The sequence below is a fragment of the Gossypium hirsutum genome, chromosome A02 (assembly GCF_007990345.1).
Source record: "Gossypium hirsutum isolate 1008001.06 chromosome A02, Gossypium_hirsutum_v2.1, whole genome shotgun sequence".
Classification (NCBI taxonomy): domain Eukaryota; kingdom Viridiplantae; phylum Streptophyta; class Magnoliopsida; order Malvales; family Malvaceae; genus Gossypium; species Gossypium hirsutum.
In genome coordinates, this window is record NC_053425.1 from 85,579,313 (window position 1) to 85,595,158 (window position 15,846).

Below are 15,846 nucleotides of genomic sequence, written 5' to 3' on the forward strand. Positions count from 1 at the left end.
TTGTTGCAAACAGTAGGACAATTTGGTGGACTACCCACTAAAGATCCAAGATTGCATTTATGACTTTTTTAGATGTTTGTGACTCGTTTAGGGAACAGGGTGTGCCTGAAGATGCCATGAGACTTAAACTATTTCTATATTCTTTAAGAGATTGTATGAGAGCATGACTGAATGCTTTACCATTGGGGATAGTGATATCATGGAATGATCTTTGCCAGAGGTTTTTGGTATGGTATAATCTGCCAAATATAAATATCAAGCTTAGAAATGACATCACATCCTTTCAAAAATTGGAGGATGATATGAAGCTTGGGAACGATTTAAAGATTTAATTCAAAAATGTCTGATGTATGGATTTCATCATTTGCCTCAAATGGAAATATTCTATAATGGGTTGAATGCACATACAAGGATGGTAGTTGATGCATCTACCAATGGTACATTGTTAGATAAATCTTACAACGAAGCATATGATATTTCAGAAAAGATTGCCAACAATGACTATCAGTACCCTACCACAAGAGTTGAAATGTACATAAGAGCTAATGGTACCTTGGAGCTCGACGCAATTACTTTGTTGACAACTCAAGAATCTTCTTTAGCTAATATGATCAAAACAATGAAGAAGCTCATTGTAACTTAGGATATGAACTCAACCAAACTATTATGCGTTTTTTGTGGCGAAAATCATGTGTTTGATGAATGCCGATCAAACCCAGCATCTATGTACTACATGAGAAATTTTAACCGAAATAATAACCCCTATTCCAACACTTAAAATCCAAAGTGGAACCAGCATTCAAATTTTAGTTGGAATAATTAAGGTACGAGTTCACACAATGTTCCAAGACAAAAATATCCAAATGCATCGCCCAGTTATAATCATCCTATGTCGATGCAAAATGCTCAACAAGGTCAGATATCATCTTCTAATTCTATTGAATCTTTATTGGAGGAGTATATGGCCAAAAATGATGTTGTGATTCAGAGTTAGGCTGCGTTGCTCTGAGCTCTTGAAAATTAACTGGGGTAAATAGCGAACGCTCTAAATTCAAGGCCACAAGGAGCATTTCCAAGTGATACTAAAAATTTGAGAACCAATGCAAGGAGTAGTGCAAGGCCATCACTCTTAGAATTGGGACACAGTTGGATGAAGTTGTTCAAGATGCCACAGTAGAGGAAGACAAATCCAACCGCAATCAGGAAAAGATGTAACACCCCTAACCCATATCCGATGTTGGAATAGGGTTACAGAGTATTACCGGACTTAAACAATCATAGATTTCAAAATCAATTATCATTCAAATCAAAAACCATTCAAATACTTTCATACAGTCCCTAATACGAGCCCTCGAGGCCCCAAATGAACATTAAAAGTGGTCCAAGACTAAACTGAGTACTCAATAAAATTTTTAGAAAAATACTGAAATTTTGAGGCTTTATGATCGGTATTGCTCTATCTTTTTTTTTTTGCATTCTATTCTATTATGTTTGGTAAAAAAATTCAACGGTAAAATCCATATAATGCTAGTATTCTGTTTCTACTGGTTGTTGCTCTGCTTTATATATATGAACATTATATTGCTTCTATCACAATTTATTCCAAGACGTATGAGCTGTGTTTTTCTTTTGGATTTTCTCTAGGATATCATCAAGATCTTTATCATTAAATATGAGTTGTTGCATTATTAGAAATCCAGTATAGCTTCACATCTTGGATTTCATTATCTCGATTTTCTTATCATTCTTATTGTTTTTATCAAACATGGCTCATCTGTAAAAGATATTTATTGGCTAGAGATAATTATATCTATTACGGTTATAATTTCTAGTTTGATCACATGAGCATGGTGATATTGATCTCAGGTTTTTCTAGTTTTCGTGAAAGGGTTGACATCAACTAAAGTATAGACGGTAGAAGATCAAGCTCAAATTTGTATAATGGTTTTCTTTTCTTAGGTAAGCTTGATTAAGGTCAATGAGTTAAATCGATATGTTATGTTTTGTTTGAGCTAATGTAGTTTGTAAAGATCTTTGGCTAGCATGTTGAGGAAATTATGAAAGATTGTATGTTTGAGTTGTTCTAGCAACAAGAAGTGATTACTTTGAAATGTTATTATTTGATAGTTAAGATCAGGTTATTCAGTTGAAAAATAAATTGAGTTATATTCATTTAAGTTTACCCTCAAGTTTGGAAATAAATTTTGTGCATTCACGGGTAAATAGATGGACAGACTGAATGAAGAATTCATATTCTAGAAAACATGATACAGAAATATATCTATTAGATTAGTTCTAGTCGAAAGACGTTATTATGAGTTAAAGTTATTCTGATTGACAAAGTTATCACACTTGTAAAGTTTGAATGGTCTGATACATGTTAATAAAGTTATAAACAATTGAAATCATTGTTAATTGAAGCACTAGTTCTGGTTCAACCTAAATCGGGTAAAGAATTCATGATTTTCAATAATGCTCATTAAACGGATTGGGATGTGTTTTAGTACAAGAATGGAAATTGATAATTTATGATTGTAGACAGTTAAAACCACATTAAAAGAATTATCTAAAATGCGACTTTGATTTGGCCACTATTGTGTTTACATTGAAAATTTAGTGACACCATTGTTCAATAAAAAATGTCATGTATTTACTGATCACAAGAGTTTAAAGTATCTGATGCCACTGGTAGATCTGAATTTGAGACTACGTAGATGGCTCGAGCTATTGAAAGATTATGAGTTAGTTATTGATTAACATTTTTAAAAAGCAAATATAGTTGCGGATGCTTGAGTAGAAAATCTTTGTTTACTTTGCTAGCGATGGTTACACGATTGACCTTATCTGATGATAGTTTGATCTTAGCTGAGTTAAAAGATAAACCGATGTTTCTTCAGCAAATCTGCAAGGCTCAGAAATGTGATAATGAATTGCAAGCTAAATGAGTACAATGTGAGTCGACTTCTGATTCAGAATTCCAGGTCAGATTTGATGACTATTTATTATTTCGAGGTAGAGTTTGTGTACTGAAGAATCCAAAGCTTAAATAGAAAATTTTGCACAAAGCTCACAATGATAGCTTGTCTATTCATCCGGAGATTGATAAGTACAGTTATTTGAGATAGATGTATGTGTAACACCCCTTACCTATACCCGAGGCCGGGATAGGGTATGAGGCATTACCGGACATACATTCAAATGTTCATGCAAAATCGGGCTATACAATTTCTTTCAATTTAAAAGTAGTTGAAACATATGCAAAATGTCCTTTGTATAGACCTACGAGGTCCAAAATATACATTGGAAATAGTTTGGGACCAACCTGAAAACTTTAGAAAAACTTGGGAAATTTTCTTTAATACGGAGTCACACGCTCGTGTAAAAAGGGGACCCGCCCGTGTGCGCTTGACATGCCCGTGTCCTCAGGCTGTGTAACTCTCTGACTATGATGTCATCACCAAAATAAGGTCACATTGCCGTGTCACACACCTGTGTGGCCAGGCCGTGTGGCCAAATAAAATTAAATGACTTTTCATAAAATAATGCAGACTTCACACGGCCAGAGTACACGACCATGTGGTTAGGCCGTGTCTCTCACACGGCCAAGACACATGCCCGTGTCTTAGCTTGTAACACCCCCTAACCCTAAACCGTTGCTGGAACAGGGTTATGAGGCATTACCGAATAATTGGATAATTTACGATTAATATTTAAATAATTATCGGACATATTATAATATAATCATAAGTTCATATAAAACTTTTGCTAATTGACTCTCTCTTTTTCTTTTTTCTTTTTTTAGAAAAATTCAATATAACCCCTTTATAAATATTTAACCTTCCCTGCAAATTCAAATCGCAACCAATTCAAAACCAATATCACAATCCATACAATTTCATACTTAAATACACCTAAACATAGCTTAACATCAACTCAGTAATTTACTAAGTAAACATTCACATATATTGTTTAATTAAATAAACTTCATTCATTCTATTTCAACTTGTTCCCATCTATACCAAATATGTTATGATAATTCTATTTCCATTTCATTAAACCAAGTATCAAAAGATCATGTTAGTATTAATTATACCAAATTTATCATATAAATTTTCATACCATTTCATTGTTTAAACACCAAAATATCAAATATCATTCTTTACAACAAAATCATATAGCATTTTAAAATATTTAAAATAACACCTATGTACATGCCACTTTTACTAAAAGAAGAATACATCACCGAGTTTATGCTAGAGTCGGGATCGTCTGGATGCTGAACCGAGACTCTGAATACCTATTAACCTGCATACAGAAGCAACCGTACGCTGAATATTTCATACTCAGTGGTATTACCATAATTCAAATTATAAACATAATAATCATATAAATTAATTCATATAACTTTAATATTTACTAAACCAATTTAAACATAAATTTGTCATTCTTAATATATTCATACAATTTAATTTAGCTATTCGTCAATTAAAATCATATACATTCATGTTGAGCCATTATCAAATTCATGAACCATTGGTTCATACTTTTCATTCTTATACTCACATTCAAATCACATTTTCAATTCATGTTCTACTTTTACATTTCTTTCAGTGGCTCAACCAATTCATTTTATTCCACTTAACTATTCTTTTAATTACCCCTATTAACAGACTCGGACTTTGACGGATACACGGATCCAACCAAACACACCAATTTGGCACCCAGTGCCTTATCGGATAGTTCGAAGCAAAGTTGACATCCAGTGTCTCATCGGCCTAGCCGAAGTAAAGTGGCACCTAGTACCTCATCAAATCTATCCGAAGTAACAGTATGACAGCCAGTGTCTCATCGACTTGAAGTCGAAGTATCCCTGAACACTTCCAATCCTATGGCATGCCAACTATATCCGACTCAGCCCGACTGGTTAATAGGGTTTCTGATCACATATAAATCTCAATTCAATTCAGTTGCAATTTTTCACATTTTCAATTCAATCATTTTCCACTTTTCAATCAAATTTTCAATTCACATATTCATAGTTCAATACACTTTCTCAATTTAATATGCATTTCAATTATTCACGTATAATCACAATTTAATTTAATTTCATACATTTTAATTCTAATGCTTACCATGCATATTAACTTAAAATTCAACAATTAATAATAATTAAATTCGAATTATAGTAATACTAACACGTATTTCTCATTCAATTCAATTTTCTAAATTCAATTCAATAAAATTACTTACCTCAATATTTACTTACTATAAAATAAATAAATTTAAAATTAGTACTTAATAATAAATAACTTGAATTATAGTAATACAAACCTGGATTTCGCGATTACTCCTCGATAACTTTCTCCTTTCCTTTTCGTGCCAATTCTTCGGGTTCTTTGTTAGCTACGAAAATAATAATAATTTACACTATTAATTTCAGCATTAATTAAAAATAATAATAACTGAATTTCTATCCATTTTATACCCTAATTCCAATTTAATCCTAATTAACTCATCTACTTTTCTAACTCAATTCATACTTTATTTCTATTCAATTTCCTTCCATATTCTACTTAACTATCTACTGTTCATAATAAAATCTTAATTTAAAACTTCTTTCAATTTATTCCCTACAACACAAAACTTATAGCCTAATTTATAATTTAATCCTTTAATCAATTCTAACTTAAATTCATTCAATTAAATCCCTAATTCATTATTTTGTTCAACATAAACTATGTTCAAAAACCTAAGAACTTTCAAAACTTCAACTTAATTTCAACAAAACTTTGTTCTAAAGCTTTTAAAACATCAAAATTAAGAGAAAAGGACTTAATTGACTTACTTTTTAAAGCTTCAAACATTAAAACCCTAATTTTTCCTTTTTCTTTCTTTCCTTCCCCTGTTCGAATGTTCTCTGTTTCTTTTACTTTGTTTCTTTTTATTTTACTTTTATTTATTATTTTATTATATTAACTTAATAAATATTATTATTTCTTAAATAATAAATAAATAAATAAATATATTACAATTGTATGTATATGATTTATTACACTTATATTTTACTATCACCTTACATTTGTCAATTTATTAATTTATTCATTAATATAATAATAGAGTATCAATTAATTAAATAATAATAAATATAATAAATATCTATTTAATACACAAATACATATATTACAAATGTATACTTGTAAATATTTTTACATTTGTATATTATCATGACCATCCATTTGTCTTTCTTTTATTTATTTATCATACAAAAATCTTATAATATAATTAATATAAATTATAATTTATTTTAATAACAAATATAAATACTACAATTGTACACATATATTTTTGTACATTTGTACAATATCAATACCATACAATTGTCATACTTTCAATTTATTTACTAATAAAAATCTCTTAATATAATTATTTAATTAGTAATTATCTTTTACTTAATTTTCAATTAAATAAATAAATATAATACAAATGTATATATTCACATTATTACAAATGTTATTATCTAATTTGTTCATTACACAAAAAATCTCACAATTTAATTATTTTATCTAATAAATATCTTTTACTAATTAAATAAAATATCACAAATATATATGTTTCTATTAATACACTTGTATTAAATTACTACCATACATTTGTCTTTATTTAACTTATTTCATAATATAATAATAATAATAATAATAATAATAACAACAACAATAATAATAATTTAATATTAAACCTTAATAATTTTTTAATTAAATATTATGTAATATCTTCAATTCAATCAACTCATGCCGCTTCATATTTAAGAATTGGCTTAATTTCCATTTTGATCCTTTATACTTTCTTTTAATCTATAATTCAATTTTTACCTTTTATTCAATTTAGTTCTTTTTACTAATTACTCTAAATTAAGCTACATTCACCTAATTAAAACTTAATTAGACACACCACTAGGCTCATAAATATTTTTAATAATTATTTTCGAACTCATTTCACTAAGATGAAGGCCCTATAACTCACTTTTCCAGTGCCTGTGAATTTTGGGTCATTACATAGCCCGTGTGTTTACTACTGGGAATTCTGACTTGTAAAATTTAGATGCAAGGGACACACGGTAAAACAACATTTTCGTGGGGCAGACTGTGTATCACACACGGTCTAGAGACACGCCCATATGTCTGCTCGTGTGGACAACTTCTAGGCTATTTTCCAAGCCATTTGTCACCCTTAAAAACGTACTCACTTATACATGTTCTCAGCATACAACAAAACACATTTAATTACTCCAATATCCAAATCCATGATTAAAATCTATGCCCCTAATGCTATTTAGCACCATTTCAAATATACAAGCTTCTTTCAATGTTTTCATACCAATATGCAACCATTAGGTTTATAACCCCTTTTTCCAACTTTACCCATTACTAATTTGTTATGGTCATTATATATATATATGTATATTATGGTTCATTTATAAATCAACGTACCATCATTCACATCCTTCATTCTCAGACATCCACATCGACATAGACACATTGCATGCATACATGATTAATAAGGGTTACAACCCAATAGCAAAATATGAGCCATATTTCATGGCCATATACAAAATGATTCATCAACCATCATGAGCCATTGCACTTGGCTAATTTAAATGACACATATAACCAAAAGATAAGTTACCCTATACATGCCATTATATCAAAATGAATAGTTTTTTTATACCTAAAACGAGATTACCGATAGTGTGATCAAACTCCCACTGTCCTCCAAACTTCATGAGTCCAAAAGCCCTATAAGACAAGGAAAGGTAAAAAGGGGTAAGCATTACATGCTTAGTAAGTTCGTGTAACAGAAAGTAAACTTACCGGTCATTTCAAACACATAATCACAATAAGTCATGTTATCCTTCAATTATAAGAAAATTTCCCTAAACACATACACTCAATGAACAAATTAGTCACATAAATTTCAAGATGCATAGATGAGCTCATCACATCATATACATATTCAAATTCATGTTTCTCATGTCATTTACAGATATTTTATTCGGTGAATCATTGAATTCTCGATGAATATTTCATCATTTAGTACTCTCTAGGTGTACTATTTTATTAATCGTCAATTCATACCCTGTAGTACCCTATCCGGTACACTCTCAAGCCACATCTCTTACAGTAGAATTACTAGTCCAGGCTAAATTCTAGCTGTACCATGTACTCTAAGGGGTTTGTCAGATTACCAATCTAGGCTGAATCCTTTATATGATAAAGAATTCCTTACAGAGTCTAATCTGAATTACTAGTCCAGGCTAAATCCAGTCAATTAGGATTACTAGTCCAGGTTAAATCCTAATTGAAACGTATACTCGATAGGCTCGTTTCAAGATTACCCGTTCAGGCTAAATCCTTTCTGCAACACATGCAGGATCCCATTTCTTGTGAGAAGTGACCTATCCATCAGAATTCCATATTCAAACGGATTCTAACCCATTTTCAATCAATTTCAGAATTATGAGCATTTTCATACAATTCATTATTTATGCATTTCACATTCAATTTAACATAACAATTAAAGTCAACATGCATAAACATCCAATTAGGTTACACGAAATTACCTGAATGATGTCTCGGGTTTGGATTCTGACTATTCTAAAACTTTTTGTTTTCCACGGTCTACTTTCAGAATTGGTCTTTCCGAGTCTATATAAACAAATTAAATTATTAATTCATCACATTCTTCAATTTCAGCCCGAAAACTTACTCTATGGTAAAATTACCTTTTTACCCCTAATTTTGCACATTTTTACATTTTAGTCCCTAGGTTCGTATAATGAAATACATACATTCCCTTGATTTCCCAATCCTAGTCGAATTATATTCTAGCTTATAACAGCCCCTATTTTCCTTTCTTTCACTTTACCCATTTTCAGATCTTTTACAACTTGGTCTCTTTTTAGGTGTTTTCATGGAAAACCACATAACAAAAGATGTTTATCATACATCAAACTTACATGTTCCTCCATTAAACACCAAAATAAAAACATGTCACATATGGGTAAGTTTTTGAACATGAACCCTCGCTTAAAATAAGGGTAGAAAAGGCTAGAACATGCTTCAAGGATCTCAAAAATATAAAGAACATAAAAAACGGGGCTAGGGAGCACTTACTATCAAGCTTGAAAGTTGAAGAAAACCCTAGCTATGGTCCTTAGAATTTTCTGCACTACTTTGAAGAAGATGGACAAGATTTTCATTTCTTTTTCCCTTTTATTTCTTTTATTTACCAAAAGACATAAATGCCCTTAAGGCATGCATGCCCATTATTGTCCAAATTTTTAGAACTTGGTCAAATTACTATTTGAGGACCTCTAATTTATAATCCAACTCAATTTCATGCTAAAAGCTTCTAGAACTCAAGTTTTGTATATTTTGCAATTTGGTCTCTAATGTCAAATTGAGCATCTTAGGCATAGAATTTCTCCATGAAATTTTTACACAAGCATGCATTCTCATCCTAGACCTCATAATAATCATGAAATAATTTTTTTTCAAATATGTGGTTTCAAAACCACTGTTCTGACTAGGCCCTAAATCGGGATGTTACAGTATAAGTGGTCGGGTATGAAACATGACATTTCTGATTTTGCGTCCAAATGTTTGATTTGTTAATAGGTCAAAACCGAACATCAAGTATCTTCAGGACTATTATGGACAATGATGATGCCGGAGTGGAAATGGGATGGAGTTACGATGGACTTCGTATCGGGGTTACCCTATCTCCAAAAAAGAAAGATGCTACCTGAGTTGTTGATTGTTTGACGAAATTTGCATATTTTATTCTAGTACATATAGATTTCTCACATGACATATTAGTTGAGTTATATTTTCTGAGGTTGTCAGATTACACAGAGTGCCAGTCTTTATTATTTCAGATAGAGATCTGAGGGTTATATCGCGATTCTAGAGAAAGCTACAGGAAGCTCTGAGTGCGAGGTTGTATTTTTGCACTGCATTTCACCCTTAAACTAATTGTCAGTCTAAGAGAGAGATTCAGATTCTCAATGACATGCTTCGTTGCTGTATTTTAGAGTTTGAAGGTAAATGGGAAAAAATATTTATTGTTAGTCGATTTTGCGTATAATAATAGTTTTCAGTCGAGCATAATGATATTACCGTATGAAGTTTTATATGGATGTAAGTGTTGAACTCTGTTATACTGAATGAAGCTCAGTGAGAAATAGATAAACAGGATTGAGTTGATTTGTGATACTGAGGAAAAAGTGAAAGTGATCCGTGAAAGTTGAAAGTAGCTTCATATCAACAAAAAAATGCATGCAGATTTGAAATATAAAGATATTGGATTTTAGATCGAGGGTGGAGTGTCTCTAAAAGTATCTCTTTCAAAGAGAATTCTTTGATGTATTTGCAAAGGGAAGTTGACTCTGCGATTTATCGGGCCATATTAGATCATCGAGAGAATACTGTCAGTGGCATACTGACTAGATCTACTGTCAGAACTTGAAAAGATCCATAATGTGTTTCATGCATCTATGTTAAGACGATATAGATCAGATCTGTCGCACATAATTTCTCTGGCAGAGATTGAAATCCAGCCCGACATGTCGTATAGCGAAGAACTAATCAGAATTTTGGCTTGAGAGATTAAAAAGTTAAAAAACAAAAGCATAGCTCTAGTGAAGGTTCTTTGGCAACGTCACGGCATTGAAGAGGCTACGTGAGAACCCGAAGAAGCTATGAGAAAATAGTACCCTAAACTATTTTCTGTTAAGTTTTTCGAGGATGAAAATTCTTAAGGGGGAGAGTTGTAATAGCCCGTTTTTAGTGAAAATCAAAACAGTGGTTTTGGGACCACAAATACAAGGTTATAAAATTTATTTTAATATTATTTTGTGATTTACAACATAATAATATTATAGTAGAAAAATTTCGTTAAGAAATTTTACCGTTTGCATGTTCAATTTGATAAAAAAGACTAAATCGCATAAAGTGCAAAAGTTGTGTTCTATTAGCTAAAGGTATTAAATAGCTATAGATATTTAATGTGGAAGTCTTTATTTGGTAATTAGCCCATTAAAGAGATAGTGGAATATGATGGCTTGGCATTTTGTGTAATAAATAATGTGTATAAAGGTTAAAATTGTAAATTAGTTAAAAATGACAAAATAAATTAAATAAAAGAAAACAAACTATCATATTTTTATTTTTCATTCTCAAATGATTGCAAAGAAGAGAAGCCATGGGAGAAGCTTCAAAATTTCAGCTAGTGCATGGTAGGCACTTTTAGCTCATTTTTAATTATTTTTATGTTTTTGATATTGTTGCAACTAGGTCCACCTAGCTCGTACCTTCGATTTTGAAACTGTTAAAGATTTTAAATGTTTCTATTGATGAATCTTGTGATTTTTGATGTGAGATGGTGAATTTGGAATGTTGATTTATATTTAAAAGTATTTTGTTAAGTGATTTTGATAAATTTTTTGATTAGGGGCTAATTTGTTAAATTAATAAAAGTACAAGGATTTAATGTGAAATTGTTGCATAAATGGGCTGTTTTGGATACCATGAACATTAGACTAAGCTCAATTCTGGTTAAAAATGGTTAATTTGCATGTTTTGGGCTTAGGGACTAAATTGAATAAAAGTATAACTTTGGGGGAAATTTTGTAAAAATATCAATAATGACCAAATTGTATTAAGTTAATTTTATTGTCTAAATTAATATATTGAATGAAATTATTAATTTAGATCAAGATCAGGTAGAAGATCGAGGAAAATGAACAATTATAAAAATGCACCTAAACTTTGGTATTTCTGCAATTTAGCTAGGTAAGTTCGTATGAACTATTATATTTATATTTTTGATTAAATTGAATGTTATTATATGAAATTTTATTGAAAATTTATCGATATATATATTATTATACAATTTGGCTTATAATCAAACGAGGGAAATTCAACGACGATGACGACTATCGAGTCCCGTTTGAACCTTAGAAATATTTAGGATACAAATGACATGTCATTAGGGGTTACCATATTTTGGGTGTTGGTCCAGTACGTTCTACCGGTGGCTAAATTTTCTGACATGTGTTGTGGTTACTTGTCAGCTTGTGTGAGCAGCACCGTATAGTTACGTCTTGACCGTCACCTTGTGTGAGTAGACCCAGTGATGGCTCGAGAGTGAGCATTTATATGAGATATGAGATAGAGAAGATTTCAACCATGTATTGACACTTAGTGTATATGATACCCGAGTATTTGATAGTATTCCAAATGGTTCAACGAGCACAGTTCAGTTATGAGGCTATATGATTCGATACGAACTAGTACAGGTATGTACACGAAGTATGTGGAAATGGTATATATATTTATGATATATGAATACATGGTAAACTTGGTTGATGATAATATGTTAGGCTTTTGGACTAAATTTAGTTGTGATATGCTTCATTTTACTCACTTAAATTGTGGTTCAACTGATATGAGAAAAGGGTAAAGATCGATAAATTCTTTGATTAGAATTGCTATGAAAGCATGGAAAAGTATGAGTTATTGGATGATTGAAATATATTTAGCCATATATTTGATATATGAATGCACATAAGTAATGTAAACTTATGTTATAATGTTTTGTAATAATTTGCTAGTTCATGTGATTTTTAAAATTTAAAAGCTAATGTTGTTTAGGCTAAAGCGAAGACATGTTGAAATGACCTAAATGGATTATGCTTATAAATTGAAGTTATAAGCTTTATTTCTTTGAATTACAAACTTACTAAGCATTTTATGCTTACTTTGTGTTAATTTCTTTTTATGCTTAGATATCGAAAGTTCTTGCGGGTTGGAAGTTGGTGGAGATTTCATCACACTATCTATCGGCTATTTTGGTATTTGTGGTTTTATAATTTTGGTTATAATGGCATGTATAGGTTATTTTGGCTAATGGTAGCCTATGTGTTTTGTCATGTATTTAGCCATGTGATTTGGCTTATTTTGGTAAATGCTTTGACAGGTGAATATGTGTAAAAGGCCTTTTGATATGTGGTTTATAATTGATATGTGAATGTTTTTATGTGAATTGATATTTAAGGTAGTAAATGGTTGAAAATGAGAATGTATTAGTATGCTAAGTGTTAATCAAGATAGTGCATATATGAAATTGACCTTATAGGTGAATTCTTGAAAGTGATATTGGTATGTTTTTAAATGGCAAAGTGTGATGTTTATGAGAATTATGGTTATTGGTATTGGTATGGCATGTTTTGGACTTAGTTGAGATCGGTTTGAATGCCTATTGATGATAAAGTCATATACTATTTGGTATGTGTAGGTTGGTACCATTTTGGGTGAGAATTAAGGCTTGGAAAATGGTTTATTTTTGTTCATACAGGCAAAGACACGAGCGTGTGTCTCAGCCGTGTATGACACACGGCCAGGCGACACGATCGTGTGTCCCCTGATACTTCTTTAGAAAGCAAGTCAGTGAGTTACATGGGATTGGACAGAGGCTGGGAAACAGCCATGTGATCCCATTTTGAATCTCCACACGACTTGAGACACGGGCGTATCCCTTGGCCGTGTGAGACACACAGCTTGGCCACAAGGGCATGTGTCCCCTGCACATTGAAAATTTTCAATATTTATTTAAAAATTTTCTTGAGTACTCGGTTTAGTCCTAGACCACTTTTAATGTTCATTTGGGGCTTCGAAGGCTTGTATTAGGGACTGTATGAAAGTATTTGAATGGTTTTTTATTTGAATGATTATTGATTTTGAAATGTATGATTGTTTAAGTTATAAGTCTGGTAATACCCCATAACCCTATTCCAGCATCGAATACGGGTTAAGGGTATTATAAAAAATCTTAGAACTTACTGAACGTCATACAACATCTAAAAAGATAAGTAGAAAATTTTTACGGCAAAATTAGATCATGTTGCCAAAAAGAATGCCACATTAAAAGAATATTAGCAACCTGAAGGACGACCACCTCTATCTTTTCCTCAGCGATTTCATAATTCTAAGTAGGATGTTCAGTTCAAAACGTTTTAGGATGTATTGAAGCAACTCCATATTAACATACCACTGGTAGAAGCTTTGGAGAAAATGCCTAACTAAGTGAAATTTATGAAAGATATATTGTCGAAGAAGCACAAATTAGGAGAATTTGAGACTATTACTTTCACTGAAGGGTGCACAGCAATGTTGATAAATAAGTTGCCTCTAAAGTTGAAAGACCCAGGGAGTTTCACTATCACTTGCTTCATTGGAAATCATTATGTTGGTAAGGTGTTATGTGATTTAGGAGTGAGTATAAATCTAACACCTCTGTCTATTTTTAGAAAGCTAGGAATTGGGAAGGCAAGACCCACAACAGTCACATTGCAACTAGCCGATTGATCCTATTCCCATCTGGAAGGTAAAATTGAAGACGTACTAGTAAAGGTAGATAAATTTATCTTTCTTGTAGATTTCCTTATTCTAGAATGTGAAGCTGACCATGATGTGCTAATTATTCTTGGAAGATCTTTTCTTACTACTGGCAAGACTTTAATTGATGTACAAGAAAGTGAATTGACCTTGAGGATGAATCCTCACTAGTTATCTCAGCAACTTCTGCTGGTCTTGCTCTAGATCGCTCCAAATTATCAATACTTGCACCTATAGACTTTGATGTGGTGACAATTTTCTCAATATAATCTTCTTTTTCTTTCTCATTTTTAGCAACTTCTTCTTCTTCAACAACAACTTCCTTTTCTACAGTAGCAACTTCCTTCTCAACAACAGTGTCCTCTTGATCAGTAAAAATACCATCCTTAAACAAGCTATCAATCTTTCGCAGGCATTCTTCAATATCCTTGGATTCCTCTTCTTGCTTATTATCAAATACCCGCACAATGGATAGCAAGTCCACCGATCTATCTCGGTCTTCTAAGTCGTCATCCGGGGAAGAGAGGTCATAATTTCGAATGATTAGTGGAAACACTAGGAATTCTGGTAGTGGGGATGGGCTCAGTTGGCCTAATGTGGCTACATTAGAACTGTTCCAGGCTCTGGTATAAGCATAAAATAAATTCTGGGATTTCTCCATATCTTCAATTGTAGTGACAAGCCTGATCTGCTTGTTGTTGATGGAATTGATCATTTTTTTGACATCCTTCAGTTTGCGCTATAATGATGTCTCTACATGCAGGTTTGCTCCTTTGCTTTCGGATTTGGCTTTTCCTTTTCTTTTCTTGCTGGTTTCCACCTCCTTCAGTATCAGCGTATCCTTGCTATGAGTCATTCTTTCTACATAGGCTTTATTGATTGGGCCTTTATTTTCCAAGACTTCCTCACCAGCACATGGCACAATTCCTCTTTACTGGCATAATAACATCACCAGTGATGGGAAAACCAAAATTCCCATTTGCCGTACAGCGCAGCCAGCAATTTCTTGGTGAAGTATTGCATCTACATCAAATTTTCTGCCCTTAATGATAGAATGTATCAGACACTTTCTGTCGAGGGTGAATGTGGTGCTGTGAGTGGAGGACTTAAGCTTGCAGTTGACAAAACGAAACCAAATTTTTCCTTGCAGTGCATCGTATAGTTCTTTTGATGGGAACCCATCCACACTACTCCCTTGACACATAAGTCTTTCACCAGTAGGTCTTATTTTTCATCTGTGATGTCCTCGATGAACTTTGAGTGTTAGTCAACATCGACCTTGGTGTTGTACAACTCGTTGAATTTTTCAGCTTCCCATGGTATTAATCATTATTGAACAAAAATGAACTTTAACTCATGATCGTATAGATTAGCATAAAACTCAAGTACCAGT

The 15,846-nt window shown here is 32.1% G+C and overlaps 1 pseudogene; it reads right to left on the bottom strand.

The window, feature by feature from the left end:
* Positions 1-257: 257 nt before the first annotated feature.
* Positions 258-357, bottom strand: LOC121216384 (uncharacterized; annotated as a pseudogene).
* Between the last annotated feature and the right edge of the window lie 15,489 nt (positions 358-15,846).